This window comes from Squalius cephalus (assembly GCF_949319135.1).
Source record: "Squalius cephalus genome assembly, chromosome: 24".
NCBI classification, from domain to species: Eukaryota; Metazoa; Chordata; class Actinopteri; order Cypriniformes; family Leuciscidae; genus Squalius; species Squalius cephalus.
This window is the reverse complement of record NC_137145.1, coordinates 18,385,900-18,403,692: the sequence shown is the minus strand read 5'-3', so window position 1 is coordinate 18,403,692 and position 17,793 is coordinate 18,385,900. Positions and strand designations below refer to the sequence as shown.

The following is a 17,793-nucleotide window of genomic DNA, read 5'->3' as shown; positions in this document are numbered from 1 at the left end:
AAAAGGCTGTGAAAACAGTATACCTGAGAAGTGAAGCCATCGTGGGCTGTGAAATGCTGTTTGGGGAGGAATGTTGAGAATATGTTGACATAACTGATAGGACCATGCTAAATGTGTTGATAGTGTGAAGGAGTTCTTTGTGAAAGAGAACGTATATACTCTTCTTAACAACCTCACACCAGTACTTGCAAACACGCACAAAGCACAGAGCTCAAGTGCGTAAACAGTGCACGTCAAATTTCACAGTATCAAACACTATCAGATTAAAGTGAAACTCTTGCCAAAATGCAACCTAGGGTCTTTTTGTTAATATACCCGAGGCAAAAATAGTCGATCTCCGAATAAAGCGTAACGGAGGAGAGTAAAGATGGAAAGCTCCTAAAGCTTAGTTCAATATAAATTCACGGGTAATTTGTTGTTTTGTCGTTAGTGAAAATCAATATTGACCTTGTATTTGAAAAGGATCCTCAGTTCATTTGCATTCGGAGATCGACTATTTTTGACTGACAAAATGCCGGCGGACGGAAACAACAACAGCTACAGTGAGTTGTTCAAAATCTTTCTTTTTAGTCAACTCTGTGTACACAAACAATGTTGTCAATGCTCGAGTTCATGTGTAGAGCCCCTGGTGATACTTCGAGCAAAGTTTCATGTTGTGTCGAGCCTTCTTAGTGTTTTAAAAATAGTGATTTTTTATGCTATCATAAAAGTTCCCCATTCACTCCCATTCAAAAGGCAGTTTGACCGAAAACTAAAATACAGTCAAACTTAAAAGTGGCGTTTCCATTCTAATTATGCTTTTAAACGAAAGTTTGCCTCGGGTAGATTAACACATTATTTTATAGATCTATTTACTCAAAAATACACAAAAATTCTTACATATAATTATTTTAATACACCTCTTCTATGTTGAGCATGTTGTTAATTTCTGAATCTAAATTCTTTTTTCATATTTTTTGAGGGAATAAAGTAAAATGTCACTAAAATTTTTGAAAATCTTATTCAGTAGTTTGGCATAATAGTTGATTATTATTTCTTAGATAAAAGTTTGTAAATAAGTTTTATTAAAATTTTACAAACATTTGAAAGAAATTGTTTTCCTAATCCATTCAAAATTAATGTGGTGCGATTAACCTAATCTCAAGGAAAAGGGTAACTATTTTACGAGGTGGTGATTTTGTTTACATTATTATGATGTGAATCGTACAAAAACCAAAAAGACCTTATTTTGATGGTCCCTTTTGAACTTTCTGTTGACTACAAGTAACTTTGCATCTACATGTCAACTAACTCTCATTAGAGTATTAGTACTGTCTGCTTAATATCTGCTAACTCTTTATTGTGACAGTCCTCCAACAGACATTCTACTGACTAGAAGTAACTTTGCAACTTCGTCAACTTATTCTAACCCTACCAGTCTACTAATACTCTACTAACACTCTAATGACAGTTAGTAGACATGTAGGTGCAACCTTACTTATAGTCAACAGAATGTGTTAAAGGGACCATCAAAATAAAGTGAAACCAAAAGAGTAATAATGAAGGACCACCCCTAAACCCATCCCAACCACCCATCACTGGGGTGTAAACAGATTGCACGAAAACATACAAATGAGACCGTACAAATTCTTAGCCACCAATTCACCAAAACATAAGATAGCTACGAATTTGCAATGAGATTGTGTTGGGTGCAATCCCTACACAGCCCCAAGATTGTGTGATAAGGTTGATAATAAATATCTGTAAATTTTGAAAAGAAAATGTTATTTCAGGTTGTAAATTGTAATGTGATGCGATTTACCCCCTCCCCCAACCTAATTAAATTTATAATAATAATCCATAAAACTTTACACAATGAAAGTCTACATGAAAAGTAAAACATTTTGTATTAGAAGTTTCCTTGAAAATGAATTTGAATATGCAAATGAGCAATATACTAATCGAATATGCCCAAAGTACACCCTAATGGGCGTATTTTTTCCTTTACTCCTATCACAATCAAACCTCACACAGTGGAAGTATACATGAAAAGTACCATTTTTGTTTTACAAGTTTCTTTGAAAAATCTATTTTAAATATGCAAATGAGCTCAACACTAGGCCTAATTGACTTATGGCCAAGAAGCCATAAAGTCACAAATAGAAAAAACAGGGGCCAAATAACTAACACATTCATGTCCATTCAGTAAGTTAACCTATGCATAAACACGATAAATGTGAAGTCACTTGCCACACTTACCTGGGTCACTTGCCACAAAAAGACTTATATTGACCTTAAGAATTGATTGCACAATCTTGCCTCCAGTTGCGTTCTAAAATCTTTTTTTTAAATTTGCGAACAAGCCTAACCTAATGACATTCCCCCACAGATAACATCAGAAGAAAGTCAGAATAGCCATCTTAGTCATTAGTAACGTGGTGAGATTAAATTTTGGGCTGGTAGATTTACAAATGATTGGTATTGTTGATAAGATTATGAGATTACAGGCAGAAGTCATTCTTACCAACTAAACGATTCACTCTCACACAGAAGACAGATGAAAAACCAGAGAAATCAATGGAAATTGGGTGCACGATTTTGGAGTCTTTGGTAGGGAAACCAGTGGAGGAATTCACCTTCAGGAAAGCTGACCAAGCAGTGACACTTGCATCTAGATCAACTGTCAAGATCAAAGGAGAGACAGTGGTAGTGGATCCACAGCTGTTATTCCAGCGGCTTGTAGCAGTGAGAGACAATTGTGAAGATTTGCCATCACTGTTCAAGTATGAACTCTGCAGTCAACCGTCTGCTTTGTTTGAATCATCCTACCTCCCCCTACAGGCAAACAAGGCAATTCTTGCCGATGTCCTCTGGAAATCTATTGAGCAGCAGCAAAGACAACCCAGCAGTGATGTCCATCATGTCCTTGATGGGGGTGCATTACTACATCGTCTACCATGGCCACAAGGGTCCACTTATGACAGTGTGTGTGAAATGTATGTCAGATATGTCACACAGAAATATGGTACGGCTACTGGCATAGTCTTTGATGGCTACAAAGAAGAACCAACAATAAAAGACGCCACTCAAGTGCGTCGAACAGGTGTTACTCCCGGTGTGACTGTACACTTCTCTGGTGACAAAGGACCAGTTCCTTAACAATAAGGAAAACAAACAACGGTTCATGGTTTATCTCAGTGATAAACTTGAGAGGGCTGGGTGTATCACAGACCATGCAAAGCACGATGCAGATGTGCTCATTGTCCAAACTGCCATTGCCTCTGCCAGAACAAAAGACACAGTCTTAGGTGATGACACAGACTTGTTAGTACTCTTGTTGCATCATGCTGATCTGAATGCACAGGAGCTGTTTCTGACACCAGAACCAAAGAAAGCAACAAAAACAAGACGGATATGGTGCATAAAGCAGACGAAGGAGTTACTTGGTCCCAAGGTGTGTGACAATCTCTTCTTTATCCATGCCATTTTAGGCTGTGATTCTACGTCTCGTCTATTTGGCATAGGAAAGGGAATGGCACTGTAAAAAGTAAAGAATGACACTAGCTTTTTTGGGAATCGTGTCCTTTGAGGGGCTCCGCACATTTCTGCTTCATTTGTGTGATGGATTTTAATTAATCAACTTTAATTAATCAACTAACATTTGTTTTTCTTGCAGGAATGACATTCATATGCTTTTAATGTTTCCAAACTCTTTGGGGAAAACTTTTGAGTATGTGTGTGTATGTGTGTATAAATAACAGAAAGGGGAAGTGAAACTAGACAGATGACTAGTTCTCAAAACCTTGTGATAAGTAATCACAAAATCAGAGTTTGCTTGTGCCAGTGACAGAGGAAAAAGGTTGGGACTTTTGAACCAGTTGAACCAATCATATTGAAGGTGACATGTTAGTCTTATTTGTTTTCTTGATTCTATAAAAACTGTTGTATCTGTGTTTTACGGTGGGATTCTCAATGGAATTTGTTGGAGATCCTCCGGCCTTGCTTTTTGGGAGAGATTCCCTGAGAACTGCTCGGGAAGATCTCCTGGCCGTGATTAAAGCATTTAAAGGACATTTGCAGGTCCGTTTGTCGATGTATTCCTGCGCAGGAAGCTAGTTTAGGAAGGAAGCTAGTTTAGGGGAACAAGTTAGATAAGTGCTATTATTGAATGGGGACGTCGATTTGTAGACGAGACCCAGATAGTTAGGTTTAGGGAAAAATCTACCACATTTGCATCACCATATAAAATGTCAAAATAACGACGTTTTAAAAAAGTCTACCATCGTCTACCTTGTCTACCATTGGTGACTTTTACATTTGTGCTGCTTACTCCTGCAAAAAATCTCCCCCATGATGCTTGCTCATCAGCTGCGGTTTTATTGCCAGTTTGTTGCTATGCAGTTGTTGCACAATGTCTGTTTTTACTAGGGTTTTATGGGAGCATTTGCCCTACAAAGATAGCAAAACCCCACCGACACACACACACCTTTTCATGGCCCTCCTCCTCAGCCCATCAACTCATTTCCACACACACTCCATTTCCAGCTACTGTCCCACTGATTTTTATTCATGCAGAAGAAGGAAGACTTTTAATCGTTTCCCATGCACACATTTCCTTAGTGTGCCCCTCTGCCAGCGCTGGGAGACTCGGAGGGGGCGGATGATCCCGTGAGGCTCTCCGGGCAGACAGGGCCATGAGGACTGCTGAAAGAAAAATGCACAACACTATAAATACATTTATGGCGAGAATGTTCTTTTTTTTAAAAAGGCCATTCCCTGCTCCATAAGGCTGTCCCATATTTATATTAATGTTCACATAGCCTATTATTCTCATGATGTGCATCTGTGATGTTGATATGGTTATTGCTTCCATGTAAATTGATGGCAAAGGTGGAAACCGTTTTCTATGAATGTTCATGATATATATTGTTCCAGATGCTGAGGCAACGCTGATCCCTTGCTTCTACGGCTGTTTGCTCCTGCTTTTAGAAACACCGCATGAAATGAAGGAGTCAATTAGACAAGTAAAGCGCATTACACTGCATTAATTTTCCCTGCATATGGAAATCAGACAGAAAATTGATTCATTATTCTGTGTTGAAAGCAATTATAAAGTTTACACTGCTCGCATTAGAGAGGCTGGAAGGTTGTTGAGAGCTTATACACAGAGTGGGCTTTTGGTTTGATAATTGCTCATTAAACGTGGAGGTTGTGTTGAGTTCTGAGATGGTCACGTGACTCGATGCAGTCGCACACCCCGTATCTAACCCCTGTCTTCAACTGCAGACAATTAACAAAGGCTAACAAAGTGACGAGAAACAGTATTAGCTGTGGCCGTTTCCGTCTGTTACATGGTCCTCATCATCTCTGTCATTTGCGATTTGACATTTTGACAAAGGGCGTAAAATGAAAGTAAAATGAAAGTTCAAGAATTGTATCAGCTTGATTAATGAATCATCCAGGCCAGTTTTGAACGATTCGTTCAGGAATCGGACTTCACTTCTAGGACACATGTCAAGACTTCTGGTAAATATGGCTGTTTATTGATAAAGATTTCCTGATTCGATTCTGATTCACATGTTCTCGGTTCAGTTTGATTCGAATTCATTTCAGTCATAACATCCATTTTGCTTACTTATAAAAGAAGTCTCTCTCTGCTAATGCTGTAAATTATACATGGCAGTGTTTTAGACTGATTCTAGACTGTTTTAGATTGATTCCATCATAAAAGTCATTTGTTGTGGAAATCAGGCTCCATTGGTCACTGTATGTTTTTGATTCACTAAAATGAAACGGCTCATAAAGTTGAGGTCACATTAGCGAAATTCCACTTAAATTTTGCAGACAAAAATGTAAATTGTTTACTTGACTCGGAATACTGCGCTTTATGTTTAATTTTGAACACATCCTGCCAGGACAATTCAATAGAAAAAAAAGTTTCAAAGTAATGTCAGTGTTTTGATATTTGATAAGCTGTTCTATGTCAATACTAACCTGTCTTTGTAAATATACTTATTCTTTTACCAGAACAGGTTTACAGGTTGTTGTTTTTATGACAAAATAGCCAATAATGAATTAGAGAAAAATGTCACTTCTTTTTCCAATATTGTTTGCAGTCAATGGACAAATAATGAGCTTGACTCTATATGCTGGAGTGTGAGAATATGACCTTGAGCCGTTATTTGAGTGTGAGTGTTCATATGTTCGTACAGCTCATTAGGAGCTTAAGTGATGTAAAGATCACTCTCTGATTGGATGACGTTCGGTATGCCACCTCTGATTAAACTGAAACAAATTATCACGTCACTTAAATCGTAATTATGTTAAGCTCTCAGGTTGCTGTATTTGTGCATGTGTGAGGAACTGACATTTGATAAATGGTTGTAGATCGCTTAAAAATGTCTGAATCGATTGCATCAGTCACATTAATTGGAACAACAGCATATCACAAACTCATAAGCTGAATATCCTGAGGTGAAATACTTGCATGTTTGAAATGTTAGCACATTTCGTATAATGTAAAAGATCAGCAGAGTTTCTTTATTGACCAACTGTTGATAGTGCCTTACAGGCTCTTGTATCTTATCAGTGGAAGACTTTCTTTTCCGTAGAGGGAAAAGAAAGTTAGAAATGTGCAAATATTTAAAGTTGGAAAGATAACACATATTGATCTAAACTGTGCTAACGCACCCTATAGTGTCTAAACTGGTTAATTTCTCCTCTTGTAATATAAAATTAATGAAGATCTCCACAGAATGGATAGTAACACATCACTATCAGGCATAATTATTAGAAAATGTGAGGTTCCTTACTAAAAGGCAGATAAATACATTCATTCGCACACACAGCGTTTTTTATCTCCTATCTCTGCACTGCAGAATGAGGTGGATGATGGAGATGCATGGATTATTCCAGAGTTTGAACTCTCGCTGTAAGAAAAGGCACCAGCAACACAAAATGGGCTGACCTGACATCCTTGCTTCCTTGGAAATGTCCCTGTTTTTTTACACTTTAAAAGAGCCCACAATTTGAAATAATTAGGGATACGCCGACATGAAAATTCGCGTTTTTTCCCATTTATTTTGCCAAATTTTTCACCATTGCATAAATTAAATAAACAATGCACCAGAACACACCTCGTTTTCAGACCGGCTCCACCATAACAGTGCACAGTGAGACATTTAAGATTATTTAGAATTTCAAAAATATTTAGCTACGAATATTTTTCTATTTATCTATTAGTCTGCCTTTGCATTGCTTTAATGCGCTACTATTTTAACATGTTTTTTTTTCTGTCTCGTGCAGAGTGAATCCAGCATTTATATGTAGATGTCACTTCCGAAACGTTGCAGCATGCAATTGGCCATTGGCCCTCTTAGCAGCATTAAAAAACAATAGTTTTATTTAATGGACTATAAAGGCTGTAGCCTCGAAAGCGAGCCAAGACTGCTCCCTTTACAATCACTAAACGCTGTCACTTTACTGCATAACTCGGCACTGAATAAAAACATTTTGAGTGGTGAGTAGATTCTGCATCAACTTCAACATCTCTGATTGGCCATTGCTGCAAAAACACGTTGTAAATGGATACAATCGACATTCCCCTGAGCGCAAACACAAATATGCACTGGAGCATTTGCCAAATCTATCTTGCCAATATATTATTACAAAATCAACTGAGGGTGCTCTTGCTTGTGTTTGAGGGTGCTTAGATAATTCAGTAGAACAGTGTCTCCAAACTATGAAGGTAAAAGAGTAGCATTTTTGAAGAGTAGCAAAAAAAATAACAAAATGTGAATTTGAGAACGTGTACAATAAGTATTCATACTCGTACGCTAAAATTTACACTCACAGCTCCACCGTGGAAACCTGTAAAATAAAAATCTGAAGTTGAATGTTGAGATTTGCACTCAGAGACAATAGTCAAAAACCTGCATTTTGAATTTGTAGCTACAGACAAGTAGTCACAAATGTGACCCTGGACCACATGGGTCAGTTTTTTAAAATTGATATTTCAATGGATAATGAATAAGCTTTCCATTGATGTATGGTTTGTTAGGATAGGACAATATTTGGCAGAGATACAACTATTTGAAAATCTGGAATCTGTGGGTGCAAAATCACCTTTAAAGTTGTCCATTTATGTTTGCAATTGTTCTGCATTCACTCACAAAAGTAAATGTTTTATATATTTACAGTAGGAAATTTACTAAATATCTTCATGGAACATGATCTTTACTTAATTTACTAATTATTTTTGGCATAAAAGAAAAATCAATAATTTTTACCCATACAATGTATTGTTGGCTTAAGCCACAAATATACCCATGCGACTTGTTACTGGTTTTGTGATCGAGGGTCACAAATGTGTAAAATGCCATTCACAAAAATACAATGACAGACACAAACTTGTAGTACATAGTTGTGCTTATTCTTTCATTCATGTTCACAGTACAACCTCAATTAGGCACTTGCAACTTCTCAAATCTGTCACTGCAATTTCAAATTTCACGCCTTGCAACTATTTTCGTGATATGTTACAGTAGATGCAAAACTAACTTGTTCACTTGCAAACTCAGTGGCGGCGAGAGAGAAAGGCGGGGCAGGGGGAGGGCACAATGGAGTCGTTTTATTCACCTAGCCAATGAAATGGGACTTCTTTTGTATGCGATGATGTCACGAAACCCACATCCTCTGGGACGTTCTGAAACGCTTGATAAATATACATACAGGGTTGGACAATGAAACGGAAACTCTGGCCAATATAGTGTTGGAGGTTTGACAACTATACTGTATATGCGAGGCCTGGTGGCCAATCTTCACTTTTTACGTTCCATCAGTAAGAGCAGAGTGTGAAGGTAGGAGAACAATAGCACAACTGTATGTGAAATCTTGCAATCCACACAACATAATGGGAGACAGTGTTCAAAAGAGGACAAATTGTTAGTGCGCATCTCGCTGGCGAGCAAGTCTTTGTGGTCAAAATCAGAATCAAATCAAATTGTGAGCTTGTGAATTGAAATCGATTAGAGTTCTGCAAAGATTACTTTTGTAATTATTTATTTATTTCCAAAACATGCTCGAAGCGGTTGACCAATCACAACAAACTGTTCCAGACAACCAATCAGAGCACATTGCACTTCTTGGAAGGAGGAGCTTCATAGAGATAGGAGCTAAACAGAGCGTTACAGACAGACTGGAAAGAGAGGTGCTACAACAATGTAAAATAATGTTTTTTTTGAACATTCAAGCATGAATATTCTATTCTAGTAGACTCCAAAAATAAAATCAAGACTTTGTAAAAGGCCATAATAGGTCCTCATTAAAGCTTATACTTGCTGACAAGTGGTTAAATGGGAGTACAGAGGTTGTCGGAGATGCATCATCATGCTGAACAGGAAAACTCATCTAATCACTAGTCCGCTTTCACAGCTTCTGTTTTTATAATCGTGCGCTTACAAACTATTCCAACACAAACTTTCAGGGCAAATATTTTTTAATAAAGATCGAAAGAGTTGGTGGTGATGTTGAAGTCTTGTGACCATGGTGTAGTTCGTTTACAGCATATGTTTAGCTTTTTACTTCTAGTGATTCTATCTGAGCTTCAAAATTCAGAATTATATTTGTAAAGATTATCATGGTGAACAAAACTCGTAAGAATCAAACATGTGTTGGTCACAGGGCTTATTTTCTGCAATTATCAAAAAAAGCCAATTGGAAAATCCTATTGGGTTTTTGTGGAGGGAATCAGGGTAATGCTACAAAAATATGTCACCACTTCATTCTATAGGATATGTGCATTGATTCCCAGCCTTAATTACTTAAAATACACAAAACTGCAATACATATTTTGATATTTATAAAGTTATTAAATGATTACTATTTCAGAAATCTGTTCACCTTAACATGTCACATCAGACTATTGCCTCCAGAGACTTTTTTCTTTAAAATTCCCAAACAATTAAGTTTGTCACTGTTCCGTCTTCAGAGTCTAGCGCAACTTTAGAAAGCAAGTGCACACAGCGTTCCTCTTTATAGACACAACAAATGCACAGAGCTCATTTATGGCAGCTGTAATAAAATGCAAATAGAACAAAACCGCAACGTGATGTTGTTGCCAAAGTTAAGTGACAGTTCTTTTCTTTGATGCGTTTGAAAGTGGTGCAGCGAATGCTTTATATTTTCATACCAAATGGCATCTGATGCAGTGACTAGCCTTATTGCTAATTTAAGTCAGTAGTCATAGAAATGATGGTGTTGTATAACACTTTTACCTGAGGCTTCTGCTAGACATCAAAGTGTTTTTTGTTATTTTTTGGCACCTTAACAGTGGTGAGTCACTGTAAAAATGAATGTTAAACACAGCTGCTGAAAATGCGTTCCACCCCCAAAAACCCTCCACCTCCATCTTGTTTAATGATTGTATTTATGCTACTGATTAAACATGATTTTTATTGGGAGATCTGTGCCCTAATGCAATTAACTTTTCACTAGCTAACACCACCAAGTGAATATCATTACATTACCTGGAACAATTAAGCTTGTTGAGACAGACAAGGCAGAACAAAATGTCTCAAATAGCTATTTTTGATTTCCCACAAGAACAGGAGAAATGGGTACTAATAAAAGGTAAATTGCCATTAATCCATTTTGCAGATGCACAGTATTCACCAATGAGCACTTCCGTACATATACACCAGGATTTGCTTTTGTTTAAGCTGTGGCCAATTTAAAATGTTATTTTGTTATTTGAATAAATTAGGGGTGTAACAATATATCTTGTTACAATATATCACAATACAAAAATGCAACAATATGTATTGTGGATAGTGACCATATGTATTGTGTATAGTTCACCCAAAATAAAATTACTGTGCGAGGAAAAAAGTTTTCAGAGTTTTAGTGTCAGCGTTACATTAAACTAGTATATAATGTTGAATATAATGTATAATAATGCAATGGGGGAATATTTATGTGTCCTGATTATGCCAAATGTCTTGTTACCAGGTAAAAAAGTGGCTTATATTATTGTAAATATATCTAGTCAGTGACAAGAGAGCAAGCATATTCATCTAAAATAATTCTGTATTTTTTGCTTCAGAATCATGAATAATTTTATTCTGGTGTCACCATTGTCCTGTGCATTGGGTTACCAGCACCAAGTTCAAGCCTATCCATTTACACCCCCAATGTAACACCAAATTTAGCATTTTAATCAACAGTCAATTTTTTGTTAACCTTTTACTATATGTCTTGGATATCTCAATAATATCGTATCGTGATATGTATCGAATCGAGACATGAGGATATCGTTACATCCCTAGAATAAATTAAATATATAGATCAACATTTGATGAAAGAAGCCACCAAATTCATATAATTTAAAGATATTATTGGGGCAGAAGATTAAATGATTAAATATACGTATATTATTAAAACTTATCTTTAGTCAGTTCACGAACGAATTGTCGCTTAAGTCAAATCTTTTCAAAATTTCTATTTTGAGTCATATCACAACTGAACTGGAACATGTGAACTTAGAAAAACAACATTAATAATACTAATACGAACACTACTACTACTACTACTACTACTACTACTACTACTTAGCCTGGGTGCCAGCCCGAACCCCGCCCACAACATTTTTTGGTCGGGAAGTTCGGTCTGGACTCGATCCATTGAGGAGTAATTATGCTCGGCTCCTAGAAGGCCGAGCCAATCAAATTGCCAGGGCGGGCTTTATACGATGATGGACAGATGGTCTGCGGTTACGTAATCACCCACGTCACCAAAGAGCGCTTGATTTGAATTAGTTTACAACAAAGACGACTGCAGCTGGAGAATTGAGATTTCACGAGTTCACATTTACAAATAAGTCAGATAGAATAAATGCGTAGGCTATATGAGATGTCACGAGTTCACACAAATAAGTAAGATAGAATAAATGCGTATATGACGTGCTGTCCAAGGAGAGGGCTGTGGGCTCGGTAGCCATACTCCCCCCGTGTTCCTGGTTGTGAGAGAACAAGGCAAGAGTGAGGATTCGGGGTGGTGGAGGGACCGAGAGATGCTGAAAAACTGTCAAGGAGTGTTAGGTAAGTTGACAATGCTTCCTCGGTAACGTTAGACATGGTATTGTTTGATGACAAGTTGATATTGGATTGATTATTTGTACGTGCTCCTCCCGAACTTTGTTTATGAAACATCATGTGTAGATTCCGCCATCGCGTCTGTTATAGAAGATATCGACAGCGCATTCATTTTAAAAGAGGAACAGAGAGCCGCGCCCACGACATTTTGTTGGTTGAAAATATGAATGAAGAACATGCGTCATTTACTCCGTTGCTCTGATTGGTTGTAGGTCTATCCAATTGAGTGCAGAGGTTTTTTTTTCCTAGTTCGGTTGAGACACGCCCCATAATCAAATCTCTATGGAGCGGTATCAGACTCACATTCTGACTAGAATATGAGTATGACGAAGTCAGGCTAACTACTACTAATTATTATAATAAAAAATTAGTCTACAAATGGAAGAATCCCTGATTCGGTTCTTTGAAATGAATAGTGAGAAATAAACAATTCACAAAAATCAAAAGTCAGCCACTGTCAATATGTCTGAATTTGTGTTAAAAATTCATTGCATTATTATTTTATTAATTAATCACATTTAATGAAGATGCAAATTAGTAGCCTTAATCCAACACAACACAGGTGTTGCCAGATTGGGTGGGTTCCTGCCCAATTTAGCAGTTTTTAATTTGATTTGGGCTAGTTTGGGGTCAGTTCGGTGGTTTTCAAACATCTATATTTCATAGGCTATTTCAAAGTGTGCATGTACTCCATCATCATGACCATAGTAAACACAGGCCCATGCAGTGTCAGCTTGCATTGGTGTTGACATCGCACGAGCACTCACTTTAATCAGCAAACAGACGTGATCTTTCTTGAGTGACGGGTTTTTCGTGCGATAACTTGTAGCTGTATATTCAATCGATCTCTATTGCAAAGTGGCATAAATATACAGTAGGTTATATCTACAGTAAAGAGTGGGAGAGTAACCCAACTCTCAAAACGTGGATTACACCTGTGGTGGGAGATGAATCAACGGCTCTTTATAAAGATAACTAACTCTGAGAGCACAGTTGAATAACTTAATTGAAATTGGGCTGGAAACCGTCGACCCGATCTGACGACACGGCACGATACAGTTATCAGTGAATGTGCATGACAGTGCTAACGCTCCCACTCCACAGGAATACCCATGATGCCTATGCCAGGATCAGCCACTGCCTAGAGGGAAGGATCATTCTTAATGTAATGAACTTTTTAGTTTATTAATGACTGGCAAGGGGAGAATTCAGAGTGAAATAACCTCAGAGCTTATTGCAGCTGTCGTTTTCCGTTAACATGAAAAGAATCACTTACAGTTGATTCACTTAACTTGCCAGTGTAAATATGTGACAAAAACAGTCAATTACACACATTTCAGCACCAGTGAACAACAGAGATCAGAATACTTGGCAAATGTTACCACACAAAATTTAACATCATAAAAATTAATTTGTTTTTATTAATACAACACAATGCTTTCTCATGGGTCCTCGAGCACCTGAGCACCCACGGGATCAACGTCTATGCCTCCTCTCACTGTCACACCGGGAGTTCAACAAAACATTACTGCGAAAATGAGTCACATTGGGTTCAACACCAATTAGTGGTGTGTCAGCTATGAAAAAAAATTGACACTTAGCATTAAGATCTGGGAGGTATCAAAGCAACATGAGGCATGTTCCAAAGAGGCCAAATAATGAGTTCTTAAATTAAAGGTGCTTCATTCACAACATTGCTAAATTGAATATGTCATCATGGGTAATATAGCCTGGTAAACAATAACGAAATGTGGCAAACCGCATCAGCAAAGAAAAAGAGTTGCTATTTGTAAGCTATTTGTATTCAAGGTCAATGCTCAAGATGTATAACTTGGTGCAAGGTGAAGAAAAACTCCTGACTCCTGAACGAGAAAACAGTGCTCTTCAGAGACTTGATTATTTATCAAAAACAGTGTGATATCACTCTAATTAGAGTCTAGGAATATAGTCGCTCTAATTATTTTACTGGGACTGGTACAACGGTCCTTGAAATTCCTGGTCAAAAAGGCTATTCAAATGTTGCTGTATATTCATTTGAAATCATTTTAAGAATATAAAGAAACAAAATGTAGTTTAAAACACATGCCAAGAATGTATCCTTTGTATTCAAGTTGGCTTCAAATGTTTTTGAAAAACTTATTTTCAAAATGTTTTTCATTTGATTGCTCATCCCATGATAAACAAAGTAAAATAGTAAAAATAGTATTGTCACATATTGGTAGCTGTAGAAATCACACGATGTAGGAGAATCCAATCTTTATTAATCCACAAAGATACACATAGGAGATCGCAAGAGAAAACTAACACACAACCACATGAATTAAAGATGATACTGGACAATGAACTGAGGGCTTAAATACAGACAGAGTAATCAACGGAAAACAGAACAGGTGCGTAGATTAATTAACAACCAAGGAAACTAACGATGACTAGGAACTAAGGCAAAACGAGAACAAGAAACCAAAACCAAACCAAAACAGAAAATACACATGACAAGTTTGTTTTTATTTAAAAATACAGTAAAAACGAGAATACTGTGAAATATTATTACAATTTAAAATTTTTTTTTTAATATTTTAAAATGTAATATCCCTGTGATTTAATTATTTTATTATTTCATATCCTGATCAATATTGTCCTACAAACAATGTTGAAGGCTATGAATGTAACCTTGCAGTCTATCCAAAAAAGGGTTCAAATCACATTACATTCTAACATTGCAACATTACAATCTAAAAACAAAATGATGATTTTTAAAGAAGATAGCAAATAGTTAAATTTACTAAAATGAAAATGAAAATAAATAAAAACAAAACTGATACCATAAAAATACACGTGGGTAGGTTTGAAATTCTTTAGCACATTTATGTTCACCAACAACAACAAATATTCAACAACAAATATTTTAGCCAAATATATTTATAATTTAATGTTAATGTATATTTTAGTCAGAATTATTGCGCTGCTATTCTATTGCGCTCCGTCTGTTCGGCCTGTTTAGCCTGAAGTTTAGAAGTTTAGCCTGCAGAAGGCTCGTCCACTTATGACAGCAAAATGGAAATATTTGCTTGACTTTCTAACATATACAGATGGAGAATATGTCCGTGGAATTTAAGTTATGCACTGAGGAAATGATTGGAAGTCACTTCAGTTTAAAGATTATTAAGAGTGGTATATTTGTTTCCACCAATCGCTGCACAAGTGAAGTTTACGTATGATGAAGAAAGCACGTTAGTGCGAGCCCTCCCGGAACCCATAGAGAATGCATTGCAGTGCCTGCAGTTCGAAAAAAAAAATCTTTGTATGGAAGTCTATGGGAACACTTTGGGCGATTCTCGGCCGGAGTGAAATCGGCCAAAAAGAGGCGGTACTACACAGAACGTGACTTGATGCTGATTGGACTATATCCAGAGGCAGAACAACATGACTGTGGTTGAATGCAAATGTGATTGAAAAAGTCCCTTTCACACTTTGGTGGTGCGTCACCTAATCGCCCTAGTGAAGAAACCGCCCCTTCTCCATACTGATCAATCAAATGGGGTTTCTCACAGAATAAACCTGTCATTTCAGGGGTACCTTATAGTTGGGGTTAGAGATTGGTTGATAGGAATGTTAGATGTTGATCCAGGAATATGTCCTACTTGGCTAAATCACCTCACTGTAGCCATATGCGAAGCCTGCAAAATATATAAAAAATTAATGCTGGTGATAACGAAATTAAAAATCATTGTAATGAAAATCTCATATTCTCCCAAGAGAACTTCATCTGTCTAATTTAAAACAAGCACCAAAGGCAACTGAATATAATGAACCAACTGCATCTGCATTGCGACTGGCAATACTTGAAAGTGTGAAGTATTAAGTATTAAGAGTATTAATCTGTGTGTATATAAATATATATTTTTGAGACGACTGGAGTCTGGAGATCTTAATATGGACTGAATAAGAATGAGGCAGTGGGCGGTAGTTCTGTAGGTGTGTGTGAACTAATCCTAATTAGTCTATGCAGCGGAGGAGTTTGGTAATAATTACCTGCTGCAGAGATTGTAGACTTGTTATGATATAGACTGTATTCGTTTTGGTGATTATTACTTCTGAAGGGATTGCGGTTTTAAACACTCTATTCTGTGGTAACCGTTTGACTGTAATTAGTACCGTGATACTACAACTATAATATCATTGTAATCATGACTTTAATGTGGAATAACAGGGTATCTGATTCAGTCATAAGAACAGGGCTCTTCTAGAAAGAAAACTGCCTTCTTAGGTGGAGATAAACTCAGTTTGTTAGCTTTCAAGTTAAAGGTGCACCACACACACACACACACACACACACACACACACACACACACACACACACACACACACACACACACACACACACACACACACACACACACACACACACACAGAGACTGTACATGTCTGTATATATATATATATATATATATATATATATATATATACAGACATATATTATATAAACAAAACTTTTTATGTTAGATGTGATTAATCGATTTGACAGGACTAATTATATTAATCAAAAGTAACTGTAAAAACATTTATAATGTTCAAACAAATGCTGTTTGCACGCACGCACACACACACACACACACACACACACACACACACACACACACGAATAATATATAATTATATATAATATGTAAAAAAAAATAATTATAATGACTTTGATTAATTGATGTTTCATTTAACTAATTATAAACAAATTTCTAATCCAATGTCCTTAATATCTGATCTAATATTTGACCAGTTTCACCTTCACCATTTCCTTTCTCATTATTTCAGTCTTTTTCTCTTGTTCTGCAGCACCCACTCTTTCAGTGTTGTCGACTGAATGCAACAAGAGCGGTGTTCATTACCATGGGACTGCTTTACAATTCAAATGAACACTGACCCCCTGTGATATACATGAAATGAGTATGTGAGTTCCGGAACAGACATCTTGTCAGCGGAGTCGCCAAACAAAATTCTATTTCCTCTGGCTGGGCACGACGGGACAGCCCATGTCATCCAGCCTCTCATACCCAATTACCTTTGGGTCAACACTGGGAAATTGGCTTCAACATTGATTATTTTCTATCCCGGTGGGGTGTATGAATAATTGACCCATCTGATGTCCTGAGTTTAACTCTCCCTGAAAACATCACTGTACAGTTATCAGTTGCGAGAGGCCTGTGTGCACACAGCCTGTTTGAACATGCTGACTCAAAAAGTGAGGCTCATCTGATATTAATTCAAACAAAGCCTGGCACTCTTATGGTTTTTATCATTTCCCCTTATTTATTCTTTCCTCATTAGTTTCATCAGAGCAAATAACCCCCCACTTTGGGGTTATTAACTTTTATTAAAGTCCTAATATTCACTCTTGTTAGGAATCGATCTCAGGGCTGTGATTTATTGGGCGATCAGCAGGGGGTTTGGTCATTACGGGGTGGTCCAGCTCTGTACTGTTTAACCTCAGGAGTGCAGTGTGCTGTCTCATCTCCATGGCAACTCAGAAGGGGAGAGTTTAGCTCTGCACATAATGTATAGGAATCTATAAAACACAATTTACTGGGTTAAAGCTGCCATAAATCTGTATTTACAGTAACCCCAACCTCTAATTTACACATTACAAGTGGAGCATCAAAAACAGTCCAAC

The 17,793-nt window shown here is 37.1% G+C and overlaps 1 long non-coding RNA gene across 2 annotated transcripts in view; it reads left to right on the top strand.

Annotated features, from left to right (window-relative positions):
- The window catches only part of LOC307152199, a 38,742-nt gene extending 21,490 nt beyond the window's left edge, over window positions 1-17,252 (top strand). Inside the window, exon 3 of one of the 2 annotated variants that reach the window (XR_013819968.1) lies at window positions 16,959-17,252. This is a non-coding gene — a long non-coding RNA (uncharacterized lncRNA). Of the gene's footprint in view, window positions 1-4,914; window positions 4,999-16,958 lie in introns of those variants that run through there. The other variant, XR_013819969.1, reaches the window with a different exon arrangement.
- The last annotated feature ends 541 nt before the right edge of the window (window positions 17,253-17,793 follow it).